The sequence below is a fragment of the Pleurodeles waltl genome, chromosome 5, assembly GCF_031143425.1.
Source record: "Pleurodeles waltl isolate 20211129_DDA chromosome 5, aPleWal1.hap1.20221129, whole genome shotgun sequence".
Classification (NCBI taxonomy): Eukaryota; Metazoa; Chordata; class Amphibia; order Caudata; family Salamandridae; genus Pleurodeles; species Pleurodeles waltl.
This window is the reverse complement of record NC_090444.1, coordinates 1,501,688,496-1,501,706,606: the sequence shown is the minus strand read 5'-3', so window position 1 is coordinate 1,501,706,606 and position 18,111 is coordinate 1,501,688,496.

Here is an 18,111-nt window from a genome sequence, read left to right as displayed (position 1 = left end):
TAGAAAATGTCCAGCTGTGGAACTTTACCAACACAACCAAGGGTTCAGGAGTGAAAGGAGATGTGGGGGGTTCAAGACCCACTAAGGGAGGGTTCAGGTGCGGATTCAAGATGGTGGGAGCCTGTCAAACTCCTGTGGCTCTGAATAGAAGGTCAGATAAACTAGCCCTTGTTATTCTTCAATTTTGGAAAATGGCCACCTGTGAAACTTTACCACTGCAACCAATGGTCCAGGAGTAAAAAAAGACCTCGTGGAGGTTCAAGGCTCACTCAGACTGGGTCCAGGTGTCGGTTCAAGATGGTGGGAACCTGTTATATCCCTGTGGCTCTGACTAAGCCCTTGGAGTCACTTCTGAAGTCCTGGGTGCAGGTGACGATGCAGGGCTCCACAGCAGGGCTGGTCTCTGAAGGTTCAAGGCATCCTCCAGCAAGCTAAGCAGTCATTCCAGATACAGCGGCAGTCTGGTAGAGTGCACAGCAGGTCACGGCAGCAGGAAGTCCTCTGGGAGTCCTTCCACAGGTCCAGGAGTGAACTGAGGGGTAGGTCTGACAGTCCTATTTTTATACCCTGGTTACCTGCTCCTAGAAGTTGTAAAATGTTTCCAGAAGGGCTCTCTGAAGTTCCAGGAGTTTCCTGCTTCCCCTGCCCTGGCTCCTAGCTGGCTGCACTGACAATACAGGGTTGTTAAGCCTATTGTGTGGCAGCAGAGCTCAAGCCTATTGTGTGGCAGCAGAGCTCAGCCTATTCGGGTGTGAGTAGGGCTACATTTAGCTCTGTCCCCATCAAGTCAATTAATGGCCATTCAGGCTCTGCTAATCCCACTGTTGTGTGACTGTCTGGGGTGAATTCACAAAGTCTCAACTGTCAGTTACACACAGTCATGTGACCTAAGGTAGATTGCAGGCAGATAGGGCTAAGCACAGGAAAATGCCAACTTTCAAAAAGGTATTTTTAAATTTGTAATGATACATTTGACTTTACAATTAAAGAGGGTTTATCATTACATGTAAATAGATACCACACATTATATATCTACCACCTCTGATGTAGAATTTACAACTTATTCATTTTAATTAGGAATCCACAATGTTATTGTTTGGGAGGGGTAGGCCTCACAGTAGTGAGAAAACAAATTTGGGAGTTCCTTACTACTAGGACATGTAAAACTAAAAGGTACAGGCCATACCTTTTAATTACACAACACCCTGCCCTATGGGCTAATTAGGGCCTGCCTTAGGGTGAGATATGTAATGAAAGGGGAGTTTCAGGCTTGGCAAAGGGTTTTCAATGCCAAGTCAACATAGCGGTGGGACACTGCCTTCAGGCTGCAGGGGCAGCCCTGGGATATATTTTAAAGCACTACTTTAGTGGGTGGCACAATAAGTGCTGCAGGGTCACTAGTAGCATTTAATTTACAGGCTCTGGGTATATGGTATACCACTCTACAAGGGTCTTACATGTAAATTAAATAAATATGCCAATCAGGTATATGCTAATTAAGTCATGTTTTAGGGAGAGAAAAAACGCACTTTACCACTGCTTAGCAGTGCACAGAGTCTTATGGCCAACAACCAAAAATTCTGCAAAAAGTAGGAGGAGGAAGGCATAACGTTTGGGGGTGACCCTATAGAGAAAGCCATTTCCAACACTGATTAATTCATCCATTCATCCATTTCCCCATACTGATCAAATATCTATCTGGCATTACTAGAGGAGCCGCCTGTATTCAGAATCACCCAAAGTTTCATATTGTGCTGCATGCTTAACATAAAGCCTTCATAAATTCTGCCAAATTTTTCCAACCCTTTGTCAACACTGGCTCCAGTAGTTAAATTCTGTGTATTGCGCATCAGACACCCCATAACTGCACCCAGTTCCTCATGAACAAACAGAAGCCCTATAAAAGCAGTATCAATTTCACTGTAGGCTGTGTGGCCAAGGTACAGAGACAATTGTGAATGTTTATTTTCCTTATATACAATTAGGGTCTGAATCACATAACATTTTGGACTAGTACTAATAAATGTCCATGGTGGTAAGTAAGGCAGTGTTTGGTGCAAACACCTCTTACCACTGCAATATGAAAGCATATTTTAGGAGGTTGTCATCATGTTTAACAAGAATATTTGTGCATATCTGTTGTCTTGCATTTTGTTGTGGTTGTGATATGGTGTGTTTCTTTTTGCCATGATTTGATTTTGTGCTGCATTATTACAGTGAGTAATTGATGTGTTGTGTTCTAGTCTGACTCTTTTGTTGCATTTCGCCCTTTTATATTTTTATTGTGTTGTTATTTCAGTTTGTGATACCTGTGTGTTTGTAATTACTTGTGGAATGTCAACATTTGCCAAAAGCAGCCATTTCCTTTAAAGTTACAGTGGCAAGCGTTTACTAATGTTGGTAAGTTTGTAAAATGCCACTTCTCCAGTTCTACAACCATTTAAGACACCGTTAAGCATGGACGTAAATACAGCGAAATGCCAGGTGTAGCGGAAGTGACATCACATAAGGTCTTTTTGACCCAATTACATCACAGGACTTTATATTATATGTTCTGACAGTGAACCCTTCCCGAAAATGACTTTGTATGACCTTAATCCTGATGACATCACAGTAACTGATAATGCCTAAATTAAGATACTCCTAAATGCTCAATTATATGTGAACGCAGGTTACTAACATAGATAAATATATAGATAAATGTATAGATATATGTATATCTAGTTAAAAAGTGTACTGATTTGATAGGAATTACACATTACTGTTTTTAAAAGAAAAAAAATAGGTATTTGTTGAAAGAAGAAAGCATAGTATCTGTAAAACACGCAAAAACCCTGGGAAGCCAAAACTGTGTAACTCAAACCACGATTTAATAGTTTCTCTAGCATATTCCTTTAGGTTAAAATGTGTTGGAAAAACACAAACAGATGCACAAGAAGATTTTTTTTTAAATAATTGTTTTTCAATCACCTGCATTTCTTTATGTAGACCTATGAGTACAATGTTGTTGACATAAATTGTTTTTCATCTTTGTTAATGCATTTTGATTAGCATCACTTGTAAGGCATTATCGCCCACTATAGCGATTGATGATTATTACTACCACAAGGAACAGTTTTTAAATAACTTAGAAGAAAAAAATAGAGAAAAAACATCAGGTTTCTAAACTTATCCCTTGCAGTTTGTATGCATCTCATTTTTGCTGATTCTTAGGTCACTAACTACTTTACATTACAAGGATTGCAGCTTGTGATATGCAGATAATGCAAGGATCTCTATAAGAAAAGCAGTATCACACTGAGTTGTTAGCATAAAATGCAAATCAATGACCCGCATTTTACATACTATACTTTGAAACAGGAACATTAACTCAGTATGCTATTTTATGATCGAGTCAAATGTGTGGCTAAAATCCACACAGATCTCCCCAAATATATTTGAAAATGCAGTACGTGATCGATTGAGTAAACCAGTACAACTTTAACATCACATATGTCCTCGTTGGCAATTTCTTTGGGGGTTGAGTTTTTCAACAATAAATTTATAGGCTGTCTGTCTGACTTCGCTTCTCATGACTGCACCCTTTGTGACTCACCCCCACCCCCCAACTCCAAATGTCTGCTGCGACTCTTTGGCCCCAAATGTTATCAACACCCATATTATTTTCTTTTGTACCTGCGTAGGACTCCAGGTGGTTGTCGAAGTCTCTCAAAAATGGTTCTGGCAATATCTGGAGTTTGCCGGTCTTCCGGCTGTCGGCTAAAGAAAGCATCACGTCTGTACCTCACTGTGAACCAGGCTCCGTGACTAACAAAAGAAGGGAAGGAAGAATCAGTCCAGAGCAAGAAGCAGAGGAAATGGAAAATCAATTCGATGAAGTAAGGACAACTGCATCTTTCACTAAGAAAGAAAACACAGTTGAATAAGGCCTTGAAAATTACACTTTTAAGCATTAGCATCTGCTGTATGCATTATAGTGAGGAAAGTAATAGACTGTAACGTAAATATTTAAATATCGCCTAAAATTATACAAGGGAAAGCTAATGGATCGTCAGATGTTTTGACAATTAGATTTTTACTGCCTCTTGAGCAGAGTCATTACTTAAAGTGTTGTCTCACAAGCAGGTTGCTTATTTGAGAGGTTGACTCATCCCCCCTATTTATCAGGGGCAGCTCCTCGCAATGGTGGAGGAGCGTCGCCCACTGGATCAGAGTCAGCAGCTGAAAAATAAAAGGATATTTTACTATCGTTTTATTTTTCAGCTCCTGGCTCAGCCAGCATGTGCAGGGAGGGGCAGGCCGGGCAGCGAGAGGGGAAGTGAAGTGCATTTAAGTGTGCATGTCAGGCTGACCAAACAGACATGCACTTAGATTTCTCCAAACCAACTTTGTTACACAACCGAGTTGGAGAAACTACACAGACACCCATGCAGTGTCTGCATGGCAGACCAAGAATCTCAGACCAATCCTGACGTTGCTCTCATGCTAGGTTTAGCATGAGAGCAGTGCCAGGATTGTGTGGGGAATGTGTGCTGGTCTCCCAGGGACTGCTCGGGCACCAACACCATTCAGAGAGGAAAACCAGAAAGGGAGCACCCTGCTCACACTCCAGCATACAGTCAGCCCCAGTGCATCATGGTAAATGCAGTACAATTTAGTTTTTAATCCATAAAGTAAACTAAAGTTTTTCACCTTGCAAATCTCTGGACACGTGTTTCTGGGTAATCCCTTCATCAGCATAGAGCAGCTTTGTCTGTGGGGTTGCTGGAAGTGCTGCCAAAAGTCCTCTCAGTCTTGTGTACCACTCACTGGCACCCAGGTGCTTCAACCAGAGCTTGTCAGCTTGTTGGCCTTTGGGGCTATTTGAGCTGAAATGTAAGATAGGGTGCTCCCTTTTTGGATTGTGCATTTAACTGCCACTGTGAGCCTTTGAGCTGACAAGCTCTGGTGAAGCACCTGTGCGCCTTCTGAGTGGTACAAAAACCTGAGAATACGTTTAGGTGGCATTTCAAGCAATCCCGTCTGCCACACTCTGCTCACCGCTGATGACGGCCGAAAGCCAGAAACACGTGTCCGGAGATGCGGCTTTTTGGCGCACCAACATATGGTGAACAATTTGTTACAATGTTACAGTACTGGCTGCACCCATTTACGGTGAAAAACTTTTGAAATATTATTCTAATTCATTCTAATGACTGCATTTACCATGATTCTTTGGGGCTATTTGAGCTGAAATGTAAGACAGGGTGCTCCCTTTTTGGATTGACCATTCAGAGAGGTGCGAGGTGGCTGGTGGCGGCAGGAACAGATGAGTTTTTAATTATTATTTTATTTCCCCACACCACCCCTCCCTTTGAGATTTGTGGCGGCCGCTGCTGTTTATGGATGTACTCCAGGCCGCTCTCCTTATCCACATATGAAAATAAAACCTGTCATGCCTTTTTCAGATAAAAGGAGAATTAATAGGTGTCTCTCAACCCTCTCTAACGAGTTGTGTTCTATTAGATAATGTTAGGAGTCAGACAGAATCTGTCAGAGCATCTCTAAAGTGCAATGGGTGTCACACAGGAAGCCTCAGCTTGGTTTCCAAAAACAGCTACTGTACACAACCGTTGAAATTTTTCAATGATTGGTAATTAATCATGCATAATTCGTCCTCAAATCCAATATATTAGAATATTGATAATGATTATAAAAATTTCAGCAGTCATCAATAAAGGTAGGTCCAACCTTAAAATTCCTTAAACATATTTAATCACAACTCCCTACTCGGTTAGTCTAAAACCAACCTATTTTGCATAAGCATTCTATGATAAGATAGTGATCTAGCTAAGCTTTGTTATGCCAAGTCATGTCAGTATACCCAGAGAGCTTATGCTGATGATGGGCATGCAGTTGGAAATAAATCTTTCAGCATGTCTCCTCAGGAACTCGTCAGTGCTCTAGCATCTTTCTATACTTTTGCCTTCACTGTTTGTCTTTGAATAACATGTGGTGATTGTGCACACATTTTTGAGCATTAACATTCAAATAGTTAGCTTTCTTGGCCGTAAGGCTGTCACATGCACGTCCTAATGTATTATTGTGTTCATGTTGACAAAGTACCAAGCCTGGCTGGTATGTAACATATCTGTATTACCAGGAAAGGTCCACTACACACAAAAGTGTCAATAGATCTCTTCAGGACGACCATGCTTTTAAATACTTTGTTCTAACCATTGCAATCCCCAAATTGTGTGCTTCACTGATTATTGCCCAATCTGCAAAGCCATTACTCATGGAATCATCTTAATAAGACGCTCAGTCAATTTCTCATGGGTACATTACTTATTTATTAATTTATTATGATTTTTTTATTTTGGCTGTTTACTTTGTATCTTTTACTTGCTGTACACAAATGTTTGTTTTTATGGTAATCAATTTATTAACAAAAAAATATTACATTGAGTGTATTGCTCGAGTTATGAGCAGCGCCAGCTCCTCTGCCTTGGCGGAGGGGCGTCACTCCATTGGCTCAGAGCCAGCAGCTGAAAATTAAAACGATATTTCATGATTGTTTTATTTTTCAGCTGCTGGCTTTGAGCCAGCATGTGCAGGGAGGCGCGGAGCTGAGCCATGGAAGGGAGGAGGAAGAGTGGAGTGGAGTTCACTTAAGTAAGCATGCCTTGTTGGCCGGCCGTCTTACGCTGGCCAAACAGACATGTGCCCTTAGATTTCTCCAATCCAGCTGTATTTAACAGCCGAGTTGGGGGGGCGTGGCCTGGCCTGGCCTGCCGGCAAGATGGCCGTCACCGTGTGAGACTCTGCCGGGCTTAGGGCCTTTTCCGTTCATTTCTCCTGGTGGGGCGGCATACCGTGTGCTAGATTGGCACTGCGGTCCTCCAGAGCCCCTGGTGCCGCTTTCTGTTCTAGTGGCAGGCTCGGCAGCGGCTGGTAGAGGTGTTTTTCCCCGACTCTGGGTTGCGGGGCCTGGCTGCACACCACGGTCTGCGGTGCCGCAATAGCTCCTCCTCCCGACACGCGCCCTTGCTGGTGGGCCCCTGAAGAGCGCTGCGGCCGCCTGAGAGTGGGAGCGTCAAGCGGGGGGCGTTTGGGCCCTCATTGACAGGCCTATTGGAGGTCAGATTGTACCGCGGCCTGTACAGTGTTAGGGCACTGCGGCGCTGTGTGTGGGAGCCAGTGTGCCTGCTGGGGCCGGCTACCTGGTAGAGCTGTGGCCCGGCTCCTGGTGGCGCAACAGCTCCTCCTCCCGACACGCGCCCTTGCTGGTGGGCCCCTGAAGAGCGTTGCGGCCGCCTGAGAGTGGGAGCGTCAAGCGGGGGGCGTTTGGGCCCTCATTGACAGGCCTATTGGAGATCGGATTGTACCGCGGCCTGGACAGTGTTAGGGCACTGCGCCGCTGTGTGTGGGAGCCGGTGTGCCTGCTGGGGCCGGCCACCTGGTAGAGCTGTGGCCTGGCTCCTGTTGGGCTGTACGCCCGAGGTGCGGACCCGGGCTGGAGACACTGGATTGGTCCCAGGCGCCGTGGGGACACAATAGCCTGTTGGCCGGCTGCCTCTTTGGTGGCTGGGTGCCTGGGGTCGGCCTGGGAGGGCCCGTGCGGGCTGATTGCCACGTGGCGTGCTTCTGTGGGGCTGGCGCTGAGCCCTAGCGGCTTTGGAGATGTCATCAGCCAGGTCGGGCTGGAGGGGTTAATCTACCTGTTGGAGCTGTGGGGCCTCCTTGGCCTTGCCACCTTGAAGGCTGGTGCACCTGCGATGAGTGGACTGGCGCTGCCGGGCATAGGCCTAAGCTGGGACTCCTGGTCGCTGGGCTGCACTTGGAGGTGTATCATAGTTGGACGGATGTGAGTGCCCTTGCTGTGCCTGCAAGTTATGACTGGGGGTTCCTGGGCCAGCGTGTCGGGTGCACCTGGGTGGTGAGCTGGGGGTCCACACCTGCCTTGCCTGGACTATGCCGAGAGGTCCCCTGGTGTTTGCGGTGTCATCCTTTGGTGTGAACATCTCCTGGGCTGACTGCTTTGTGGCTGCTCCGCTGGAGGGCTAGGCTGGTTGGCGCCTGCAGTTACATACCATGGCAAGGCTGAGCAGAGACAGTCTAGGCTCACCTTAGAAGGTGGAAAGAAGCGAGGCGGTTCTTCTGCCTCTCTACCCGGTGGTGATAAAGCTGAGGAGGGGAGCCCGGATGCCTTGGTTAAGGCTATGTTTCTGGATCTCAAGAACAGCCTTGCGGGCATTGATGTAAAGCTTGATCATGTAGCTGAGCAGTTGGACCAGATCAAGGCCCGGGTGGAAAATCATGACTCCAGATTTGAGTTATTGGAGTCTCGCACATCAGATCTGGAGTACCACTGCAATGGCGATAGAGAACAACTGCTACAAATGGAGCAAGTTTTGGAAGCTATATGAAATAAGAATGAAGACTTGGAAGCACGGTTGCGCCAAAACAATATTTGCATAATAGGGTTGCCGGAGACTACGGACATGGGTCGCATGGAGGAATTTGTGGAGGTCATGTTATCTGACCTCTTCGCTGGAGAACTCTCCCGGCTGCTGGTGGTTGAGAGGGCCCATAGATCCCTGGGACCTCGGCCCCCGCCTGTAACTCCTCCACGTCCCATAATCGCCCATCTGCTGAACTATCGAGATAGAGATACTGTCCTCAGGCTGGCCTGCAAGCGGAGACCTGTGATTTACAAGAACTCTGAACTCAACTTCTTCCCGGACTGTACCCCGGGTGTGCAGGCGGCACGGTGTTCCTTTTTGCCAATTAAGCGCATGCTGAGCAAGATGGGTGCGAGATTCACTCTGCTATAACCCGCCAAGCTAAAGGAGCAACATGAAGGGAAGCTGCTGTTTTTCACTGACCCAAAGCTGTTGGCCAAATTCGCCAAAACGGTGCCTAAGCTGTTGGCGGTCTCGGGTCCGAATGGTTCCAGATCTGAGCATTTCTCCTTGAGTGATAATGACTGATTGGCAGGGTGTTAGGACTCGAGTGGCTTTCCGGGGGTTGCTGGAGGTGCACATGTTCTATTTCTTTGCCTGGGATCGCCCTGCTGCACCTTTTTGCTGTTTTGCCTTTTGCCCTTCTCCCCCCAGTCCTGACTGGATGGTGGGATAGATAGCCTGGCTTTCGCCCTCTGGATGAGTCCTGATTCTAGCTTACTTGTTATGAATGGGTTGTTGGTTGTTTTGGGTGGGTGGGTATTTGCTTTGGCCCATTTGGGGGGTCTCTGTGGGTGGGGGTTGGGGTACTCTGGGTTCTGCTTTATCTTTCCCGCTTTCCTCTTTTCCTTTCCTTTTTCCTGTTCGTTTGCGGTTGGCTGGCAGGTTGGGGTAGTGTGGGGGTGCCTTTTTCTTTTGGAAAGGCTGAGATGGGAACGAGAAATATGACAACTGTGCTTTGTCTGACTTGGAATGTGCGTGGGCTGAACGATGGGCGAAAAGGCGTGCCTTATGTCTGCATATGTTAAACGCCATGAAATCGACATCTGTATGCTACAGGAGACACATTTGGTAGCTTCTACGCAGGGAAGGCTGAGGTCCGGCTGGATCGGAGAATATCACTGCTCCGTGTTTCCGCGCTATGCCTGTGGGGTAACGATACTGTTGCGCAAAGGATTGCAGCGGCGTACTCAGAAGGTTGTCGCTGATCCTAATGGCAGGTATGTCATATTAAGTGGCACGTTGCTGGATAGAGCTTGTAAGCTTGTCTCTGTCTATGGTCCTAACACTGATGACCCTGTGTTTTTCACGAACTGTTGCACTTAGTGGAGTCGCTGGGTAGTAGAGCGGTAATCGGGGGTGAAGACTTTAATGTGATTCTGGATCCGACGGTGGATCGTGAAAGTTTAGCCAGGGTGCAGCATGTTGCTGTGGGGAGGGCTTTGACGTCGGTAATGAATGAGGGCGCTTTGGTGGATCTGTGGAGGGTGAAGCATGCCGCCGCCAGAGAGGGTACGTGTGTTAACTATACTCACAGCAGCTGGTCCTGCATAGATCGCTGGTTGGGTACTAGAGACGTGGAGCTCTGGACGCGATCTGTAGATCACCTGCCTCGTACTTTATCGGATCACTCGCCGGTTAAGTTAGTGCTGGAGGTGCCCTGTGGGTTGGATCACACGTTTTTGTGGTGATTGCCGTGCAGGGCGCTCCGGGATAGGGTGTTTCGTGAGGAGGTCCGTGAGGCCATAGTCCATTTTTTTGCTGACAACAGCGGATCTGTGAGCTCGGCCGGCACATTGTGGGAGGCATTTAAGGCGGTTATCAACAGTATGTGCCTTTCGAAGCAACATGGTGTACTGAAGGCGCTGTGCCGGGAGCTGGCAGATCTGGAGGAGAAGATAGCGGATCTGGAGAGGCACCTGGTGGTGGACTGGTCTGAAGATGTGCAGGCGAAGCTGCAGAGTGCTGTGTCCCTGTATGAGGAGGCCTCCCTCAGGGAGATTTGTTTTCTGGGAGGCATGCTAGGGCACGTCGCTATGGGGAGGGGGAGAGAGCTGGACGTACATGCGCGAGCATGCTGCACAGGCCATTTGCCAGCAACTATGTTACTGAGATTTATGGCACCGGGGGTGAACGCGTGGTTGGGATATTGGGTGTTATGCAGGTTTTTACCCAATTGTTTTGCAAATTTATACGCGGAGCCGACAGGTCTGGATACTGCCGTGGCTCAGGCTTACTTTTCTGAGATTGCGTTATTATGGTTTGATGACGCTCATCGCTCTTATTTTGAAGCTCCTTTCTCGGTGGAGGAGGTCGCGGCGGCGATTTGCAGTCTGCCCAGTGACAGGTCTCCTGGGCTGGATGGCTTGACCCCTGCATTTTACAAGTAGTACTCTGATAGTCTTGCTCCTTACCTCCTGGAGGTCTACAGGGAGTCAATGGAAACTGGAATCCTTCTTGCCTCACTTTGTGAGGCCTTGATTGTTACGATACTCAAACCTGGTAAGGACCTGTGCTGTTGTTACTCGTATCGCCTGCTTTCTATGATCAATATCAACAAAAAGTCTTGGCCAAAATGATTGCGGCGCGGTTGCAGCCGTTACTTCCGAGGCTGGTGCTACCGGATCAGTCTGGGTTTGTTCCTGGAAGATCCACATCTCACATTTGCACATGTTTTTTGCGGTCGCAGGATCGATGGAGGCTGACGAGAATCTGGTAGCAGTGTTTTTGGATGCTACCAAGGCTTTCGATTTCTTGGCATGGGAGTATATGTTTGCGCTGCTTGCTAGAGTGGGACTGAGTGTTCCCATAGACTGCTGTATTAGTCCCCTACTGTCAGACTGCGTTCAAACAGGAATATTTCGAATCCTTTTCCGGTCGCCCGAGGGACTCATCAGGGGTGTGCTCTGTCCCCATTCCTTTTTGCTGTGGCGATGGAGCCCCTCGCGGCATGGTTGAGACAGCATCATAACAACAGGGGTCTGCCATTCTGGCAACGGCCTATTCTAATATCTATGTATGCTGATGATATTGCGTTGTACGTTTGTGAGCGCATAAAATTTTAGATGTTTTGCTGGATGAGATAGTGGGTTTTGTCACTTTTTCTGGGATTGTGATCAACTGGTCTAAGTCAGTGGTGCTGCCTCTGTCTGCGGGTCTGACGGACTTCCCTTCCTGGTATCCAATTGAGTGGGCTAGCAGACCGGTTCGCTATCTGGGAGTCTGGTTGAGTTGTGATGTGGAGGCTCTCTAACTGGCCAACTATGACAAGGTTATATCGTGGTTGGAGGATAGGGTCGAGGCATGGCGCTCGCTACCGCTCTCGCTGATTGGGCGTATTGCCATTGTGAAAATGGTGGTACTGCCTAAATGTTTGTATACCTCCAGCTTCTACTTCCGGTGAGTTTCCTGAGGTGTCTTCATTCTGCTCTGATCCGATTGGTTTGGGCCGGTGGACAGCCTCGTATTGCCAGGGAGAAGCTGATGCTACCATTTGAGATGGGAGGCCTAGCTGCCCCGGATCTGGAGCTTTACTACTATTGCGCCCAGGTGCATTTTGCATATTATTGGCTGCATCCGATTCAGTATTTGCCAAATCTTGCACCTCAGAGTGATGTGGTATGGCCGGATGGCCTGGCTCGTGTTCTCTGTAACCCCTCCCGTCCTCGATCTTGGGGTGTTGACACTGTGACGTGCACCGCTCGGGCCTGGATGGTGCTTTTGTGCCGCTCTGGCGTCAGTACACCCTTTGCTCCCTCGCTGCCAGTTCTTTCTGCTGCTGATGTTAGGATGTTCCACGATGTGAGGTTGTGTGACTTTCTTCAGGATTTGGATTTAACTGACTTGGGTGACTGGTTTGTGGATGGTCGACTGATCTCCCCCGGGGATGCGCTGGGGGATGGATGCCCAACGGCACTGCAGCGGATGTATGTACTGCATGTTTGTGCTTTGCTGCGTGCTCGATTCTCTGGACTTCCGGAGACTCCACCGGAATGTCAGACCTGGGAGGTATTGTGCAGCGCTCAGTTGCCGCGTAAACTAATTACTAAATTGTATAATTGCATGCAGGAGCGGCGAGGTGAAATTGGAGCGTCTGCTAGAGTGCGATGGGAGGCGGATGTGGGCGAACCTATTTTCGAGGAGGTGTGGCGGAGATGCTGTGCGCATATGAGAGCTTTGTCCCCCAACTATAGGCTATGTCTGATTCATTTCAAGTTTTTGCACCGCCTATGCTATACCCCCATGGTCTCTGTTCGATGGGCCTACGTGCGGATGCGTGCTGTGAATGGTGCAGCGCCCCTGGTGCTGGATTCCTGCATCTTGCTTGGGAGTGTGCTGAGGGTTATGCTTTCTGGGTGGAGGTAATGCGTGTGATTGTGGAGATGACTGGCTTGGAGCTGCCTCTCTCCCCCAGATTGGCGCTGCTTGGTTGTGTGGAAGAAGTTCGGTCGACTCATAGGAGACTGGTGGGCCTGCTCCTATTGCTGGCTAAGCGCAGGGTTGCCATGTGCTGGGGCCGGGGGCAGGCCCCTTGTGGATCTGACTGGCTGCATGACGCCTCCTTTTGTCAAGAATAGCTGATGATCTTCTGGGAGCTGACCCCAGAGGGTTCCTGGCCAAAGGATGTCTGGGGTCCGCTACGCACCTTTCTGGAGGCCTTATAATGAGGATGTGTTTGTGTTAAATGCTTGCATGCGCGCTAGGTGATTCTATCTCCCACCGCTTCTCTCTCATGTTGAGAATTGTGTGAAGATGGTAGTGGCTGTGCGCCCCTGTGTCCTTCCTCTGCCTGCCCTCTGTCTTCTTTTCTTCCTTGCTGATTCTATACCTAGTTTCTAGCCCCACGGACACTTTGTGTAAGGCCCTGTGCCTGGATTTTATTTTTGCAATGTGCACTTTGCCGTGGATTGGGGAGCCCTAGCGACATTGTGGGACTTTAATGCAGTGTACTGGTACAGAGAATCGTTTGTGTTCTTCTTCATAGTCTGTGCTCTGGTGACAGGGTGGGGTCGAAATCCGATATTGCTTTTGTATTCATGATTTGTGGGCTTGTCTCTTTGTTGCATTGTTGTATGTTTATTACATGATAATCAATGAACAAATAATAATAAAAAAAAAAAAACAGCTGAGTTGGAGAAACAGCACAGACTCTGGGGGTCATTCTGACTTTGGCGGGCGGCGGAGGCCGCCCGCCAAAGTACCGCAGTCAGAATACCGCTGCGCGGTCAAAAGACCGCCGCGGTAATTCTGATTTTCCCGCTGGGCTGGCGGGCGACCGCCAGAAGGCCGCCCGCCAGCCCAGCGGGAAACCCCCTTCCATGAGGATGCCGGCTCCGAATGGAGCCGGCGGAGTGGAAGGGGTGCGACGGGTGCAGTTGCACCTGTCGCGATTTTCAGTGTCTGCTTGGCAGACACTGAAAATCTTGTTGGGGCCCTGTTAGGGGGCCCTGCAGTGCCCATGCCAGTGGCATGGGCACTGCAGGGGCCCCCAGGGGCCCCGCGACACCCATTACCGCCATCCAGGTTCTGGCGGTCAGAACCGCCAGAGCCAGGCTGGCGGTACGGGGGTCGGAATCCCCATGGCAGCGCTGCCTGCAGCGCCGCCATGGAGGATTCCCCAGGGCAGTGGGAAACCGGCGGGACACCGCCGGTTTTCCGTTTCTGACCGCGGCGGTACCCCCGCGGTCAGAATGCCCATGGATGCACCGCCAGCCTGTTGGCGGTGCATCCGCGGTCGTTGGCCTGGCGGTAGTCTACCGCCAGGGTCAGAATGACCCCCTCTGTGTGCCCGAGCGAGGGGTAAACCAGCCGGCTCAGGCAAATCCCACACTGCTCTCATACTTGGAAATGGCATGAGAACAGCGCGAGGAATGCACAGGGAGTCTCTGAAGCTTCTAGGACTAGGAAGAGGAGTGCAAGACAGCCGGCAGCACCAGGTAAGTATTATTTTTGTTTTATTATTAAACTCCCCCTGCGCCCCCTCATTCTACCCCCAGCATGCTCGTCCCTTGCCCCCTCCACCCACCCCACTACTTTTCAGTTGCATCACCCTCTCCTCCCACCCCACTACTTTTCAATTGCATCAGGCTGCCACTGGTTATGAGGCATAAGAAACTAGAATAAAGAATGCCACAACGCACAGACATGCCGCTGATGAAAATGGTTCCCAGCTTCAGCAATTACTTGGCAATCTTTGGGCCACTGGTATAAATGGAAACAAACTTATTTTCCTTGGGCAGATCTGGTACAATCATATCAATGCACAGAACATTACACAATATTACAAGTGCTATCAGTTTGGTGCTACAACTTTAGATCTCCTAATCAATTTTCAGAATGATTTTCACATTCAGTTATTGATTTGTTCTGCGCTTATTTTGCGACTGACACTGAGGGAGGTTGCTAAATCAGTGGCCCAAAGTGATGTAGTCCCAGGGACTCCAGGTACACTGACCATCTAAGTTGGCTTTGCGTGTTTTCTGGATGTACTGTAGCCAGAATTTACTCAAGCCAGCCTTTTACTAGAGCTCTGCCAGAACCTTTATGAAAAGCAGTTCTAGGTTTGCATTGTGAGTGTTTTTGTATGTTAGATAGTATAAAACGTTTTTAGCTTGAAACAATCAGTTATAGATCAAATTCTCTACCCTCTGGCATATGAACAATCACCTGTACCAGGGATTTGTCAGTGGAATTCAGGGACATTTTGGTTACAATTCTCCTGGCTACCATAATGTTACTGTGTTCACAGGTTTTCAAGCTCTTCTCTGTCAGTGTGAACGTGTACCAGCTTCAGACATTGATGCAGTGTTCTTTCACATAGCTCTGGAGACGTCACATGGGCTCTTTTTACAGCAAAGTTACTTGTAACAGTTAGAGTCATTTGGAGCTGTCTCTCTCACTTCTTACGCTACCATTGGTTGAAATCCTTCAATCGTTTTGGCTAATCCATGGCAACAATTGTTTATTTTATGCTGCTAGTGTGGTTGCAACATCTTCCTTAATTGCAGAGTAGGGCTCCTTCCCCTGCCACCACATAGGAGTAGGTTGATCTCCTGTAATTGAAGTTGCCCTGGCCATCTGTGGTTCTAATGGAGTTCTAGTTGAGCTGAGAACTGAGCTCAACATTCACCTAATGAATTGTTGAGATGGCATAATGTTCAAGGGCTGAATATTTATTAGGAACACTCATAGCCAGCTAAGTATCTAGCTCCAGTTGTCTCTCATTGTGTTGTCTCCTCCTTAAGCACTTGTTAAATTTAAACTGTATTGCCATGGTAGGACTGGCTTGAAATGTATGGCTACCACAGTCTGCCAGCACAGCTTTGCTCACCCTAGCCAGCATAGTTTCTACATCACATCGAAAGTCGCCTGATCAGGTATCCCTGTGACACCAATTTGAATACCCAAGCCTGCCTTCAAAAAGGGAAGAGGTTTGTTTGGGTTGCAATGACATTTTAAGAGCTTTGGAAGAAGGGATATACAACTAACATAAGTCTAAGTGAAGTCTACTCTTGCAAAAAAAACTTTCTGTGCATGAGTAACTGGGACTGGGTGCAAACATAGGGCTAGGTACGCAGGCCTTGGCAAGTGACAGGATAGCAACTATAAAATAACATTTTTAAAGTACAGAAAGTGGAGATACTGGCTGGATTCTTTTTCTAATTTGAATACCTTTATGAAAAGGTAGTAAGATGCAAAAAAAAAGAGAAGGTGGAACAGAACAGACTAACAAATCTGACATCTGTCTGTAGCTCCTCCACATTCTATCAGACTAACAAATCTGACATCTGTCTCTAGCTCCTACACATTCAATCATCACAAAGCTCTTTCAGCCTACACTCACAGCATTCTCTCTCTCTCTCTCTCTAGGACACCCAGGCCCATATTTATAAAAAATTTGCACAATGCAACGCAGCAGGCCACCTTGCTGTGCTGCTCTGCTTGAAAGGGAGAGGGCAGGAATGCACCATATTTGCCATTACATGGCGCATTCCTGTCCTTTCCTAATGCTGGAGCACTTTTGACCTCCTAGCCCCAATGCAGGCACCCATGCGTCATGTTGCAAGGGTGCCTGTGTTGCGGGTAGAATTAGTTTTGTGCAGGAAGGGGCATCTTAGAGGCATATTCCTCTTTCTCCGTGTGATGCAAAAATGCAGCACATTTAGAAAGAGGAAACAACAAGGAGAAAATAAAGATATTTCTCCTTGTTGGGCCTCTGGTGGGTGGGGAGGTGTACAATTCTGGTGCATTACCAGATCTACCAGTGTTGGTAAGTCTGGGAATGTGTCAGAATCCATATGTGGATTCATGGAAGCACCCATGCTCCTCCCATGGGATGGCTTTCCTGGGGCAGAGTAAGGCAAGGCAGCGATATGCACTGCCTTGCGTTACTCTAGATTTATCAAGCCATGTAGGGCCCTGCAAGGTGGCCTTGCATGGCTTGATAAATCTCATTAGGTTTTGCATCACCATTGCGTCCCCTTGTGTGGCATAAGGGTGACACAAAACCTTGATAGATCTTCCCCCCAGTGTTTAAGTAGTGCCACCAAAGCCCACAATGATCTCGAAAACATCCCCCCCACCAGGATCCATAGGAAACTCCCCACCCAAAAACTTACAATGCAGTCATGTGTGCATTTCCGGCCTGTGTATCCGACTTGGGGCTCATAACTGCTCTGAGTCCTTTAGCAGACTGTCGGAGTTTTGGTAGCTTCTCTTCTACTCCCCATTAATGCTTGAGGAGAAGTGTTTCTGGTTTTGTTCTGGGATTAAACCTCCCATCACAATTTGTTTTGACAGTGATGTGGTTAATAACATAAATATGAGTGTCATTGGATAGTTAGAAGAGACTATGGGGGTCATTTTGACCTCGGCGGTCTTTTCTAAAGACCGCCGAGGGACTGCTGTGCGGAAGACTGTTGGCAGCTCTCCGTCCTTTTACAGCCATACTGGCGGGAGGTGGGGAAGTGAAGGTTGCTCCACCTCCACCGCCACGCCAACAGACCACCGCCCAGCGAATCACGTCCTGTGATTAGCCGTGGCGGTGTTCTGTTTGCGGTGTGGTGTCGGCGGAGCTGCCCCCATGGCTCCCGTCCCCTCCCGGAGGATCGTCAGACCAGGTAAGTCGATCGTCCGTGAGGGGAGGGGGGCGGGGGGGCGTTGTGTGTTGTGTGGGTGCATGGGGGTGTGCGTGTGTGTATGTAGAGGGGATTTGTGAGTGCGTGTATGCTTGCGGGGGTATTGTGTGTATGGGAATGAGTGCATGTATGTCTGTGGGTATGTCTGTATGGATGTGTGCGTGTATTTTTGAATGTGGGTGTGCATGTCTGACTGTGTGTGTGGATGTAGGCGTGTGTGCGTGTAAGTGTAAGCGAGTAGGTGGTGCATGCGTGCGTGTCGTGTGGGTATGGGTTATGTGATGTTGGGGGTCGGGGTGGGGAGGGGGGCCCTGCCACCTTGCGGGGGTGGCAGGGGTGGTGGGGGGGTAGGGGAGGGAGTCAGTGTGGGGGTGGGGGGTGGGGGAGACCCCTATCAGTGCCAGGGAAGGAATTCCCTGGCACCGATAGTGCTTACCGCCATGGATTTCATGGCGGTTCAAACCGCTGGAAATCCACGGCGGTAAGCCGTGTCAAAATACCGCCGGCAGTATAGTGACGGCCACCGGGCT